This window comes from Alosa pseudoharengus, unplaced genomic scaffold (assembly GCF_046254945.1).
Source record: "Alosa pseudoharengus isolate Yale_2024_CS ecotype anadromous, Long Island Sound unplaced genomic scaffold, YU_APseudo_1.1 YU_APseudo_1.1_scf_22, whole genome shotgun sequence".
Lineage (NCBI taxonomy): Eukaryota > Metazoa > Chordata > Actinopteri > Clupeiformes > Clupeidae > Alosa > Alosa pseudoharengus.
In genome coordinates this window covers 8,244,326-8,246,825 of record NW_027468680.1, presented here as the reverse complement: position 1 = coordinate 8,246,825, position 2,500 = coordinate 8,244,326, and the positions used below count along the sequence as shown (strand labels likewise).

The following is a 2,500-nucleotide window of genomic DNA, read 5'->3' as shown; positions in this document are numbered from 1 at the left end:
GTCTGAACGCCTCAAATAAGTAAGGTAAATATTCTTCATCCAGGACCTTGCCCCATTACTCTTACAGCATAACTCAAGCCAAAATGCAACCTAGGGTCTTTTTGTGAATATACCTGAGTCAAACTTTCGTTTAAAAGCATAATTACGTCAGAAGCGCCACTATTAAGCTTGAATTTCTGCCACTATTAAGCTTGAATTTCTGCTCTTGTGGGTCTTTACTTGGGGGCGGGATCCAGGTTCACTGGTCAGATTCCTCCTCACTCGCAGCATTTTTTTCCTCGCTCAGGTGGCAGTTTCCTCTGAGTCCGCGTGCGCACAGAGAATTTGAGCGCTCGCATTTAATATCCATGCTTGTGAAATGATATAATACGCCCAAATAGCTGCAAGGTTGCTGTAAGTCATGCTTAAATGTGCTATATAAATAAATCTGATTGATTGATTGAAATACATGTTTTATCGCGTGAGTGCTTTGTGGCTCTATTGTGTCGCCATAGTAGGCCTATAATGACAAAGTTATCCAACTTGAAAAGATATACTCAAGAGATCCATAACTTTCAGAATTTTTTTTTACTTTTGTTATGGATGTTATGGATGAATATTATGTTTTGTTTTTAGAGAGAAAGCTGTCATTTGCATTCATGTCAATAAAATGTTTTTCTCAATAGGTAGAGTACTAATAGTACAATTTTAAATTACACTAATATTATACTTAAATTACATGCCTTTATAATGCTAAAAGTATCTTAAGACTTTTATTAACATAACTGCAAACTTTCAAGGCACTTATTGTAGTCAGGAAGTACATTTGAAGTTAATTTTAAATATTACAGAAGCATGCCAAATGAATAGAAATGAGGATGATAAGAGTGTATTCAAAATACACTACTGCACTAATATTAGTTATACTAGGGTGACCAGATGTCCTCTTTTGCCCGGACATGTCCTCTTTTTGAAACCTAAAAATGTGTCCGGGCGGAATTTCAAAGTCGTCCGGGATTTTGTTTATTCTAGCCTCAAACGTGTTTACAGCGAATTTGCATTGCTCTCTCTTTCATTCATGTTTCATTCGTGGATAGCATATGTCTTTCATTCACATACTAGTCACGCCCTCCCCCTATAGTTCGCTTTGCATTGAGTGGAAAGTGTAGGGTGTTGAGGGTCGATAGTAGGCTAATCTCAAACATTTAATTGGTCATTCAGTCACCTCAATAGCGCAAAGTTCATTGTTTAGTGTAGCCTAGTTCACTGACAAATTAAAACGTAAATTTCCATGTTTTTGTCTCGGTCGATATCAACATGAAGCTGAGTGCCTGACCTGCAAAGCAGGCACTTACATGTCGGTCGTAAATAAAGGTGCCAACGACCGACCTACAGGTAGGCTACACAATATTCAGCAAAGCATCGAACGGCAGCGAGGGGTGAGAGCTTTTCGACGTCTCCAAAACATTTTGATGGCACATCAACTCATAACCATAGACTGTAAAAAATATAACATGACCAACACTTCTGCCATTGTCTGATCGGCCTTCTCTGGACGATTGCCGACCTAGCAACTTTCTAGCTTTGGGTAGGAAACTGCACTTTGGTTATCCCTTTAAACTGCCTTTAAGGGATAGCCTGCACACTGACAACAGCAGATGTCAATAATCCTCTATCTAGCTGTAGCCTATATGCAGGTGAATTAAATATGTTGGCATAACATAAGGGATAGATGTAGGCCTATTTCTTTACAAAAAAATATCTAATAATAGGCTAATGGATTAAAAAGAGGTAGGCCTAATAATAGACCAGACATGATTGAATAGATATAAGAAAATGGACAACATATCCACATCAGTCCCCATCAACAACACAACTGTTTTCACAGATCAGGATTATTAAGCTCTAAAACAGATTGTTCAAAATTATAGAGCTAGGCTACTGTAAAAGATTCAGTTTGTATTTTCAGAAAAACCTTGGATCAAATTTAGAGATATGCATTATTAAAGATGGGTTGCCATCCAAATATATCTTGCGTGTATAGAGCTCGCTTTTATTGTAATTATTGTTTTTGCACATTGAAAACGTTCAAGTGTTCAAAATAGTCTTTTGAGGCAGTGTTTTTCTGTATAGCGTTGGGCCGGCCAATCAAGCTCATTATCATACATAGTCACCATGTCTGTTGATACCCCCCCCACTGAAGTGTCCTCTTTTTCACAAACCCAAATCTGGTCACCCTAAGTTATACTGTAATGCCTTTTAAGTACATTTCCAATACACTTGGGATGTTACAAAATTGCACTGCGACTGTGTTCCGAATGCTCATGAATCTCTTTTTGTATAATTTACTTAAGAACACTTAAAGTTTGAGAAAAGTTGTTCCATTTTAGCATACAATTTACACTTGAAGTGTAGTCAAATAGATTTTAAGTTGAACTTAAAAACTGTACTTAGTACACTTTTAAAAAGTATATTTTTAATAGATTTTTTTTCCACCTGGGTCTCCTTAAAGCTGCCAAGA

The 2,500-nt window shown here is 37.1% G+C and overlaps 1 protein-coding gene across 1 annotated transcript in view; it reads right to left on the bottom strand.

The window, feature by feature from the left end:
• greb1 (growth regulating estrogen receptor binding 1) overlaps positions 1-2,500 on the bottom strand; it is a 42,014-nt gene that overhangs the window by 33,697 nt on the left and 5,817 nt on the right. The gene's annotated exons all lie outside the window — the stretch shown is intronic.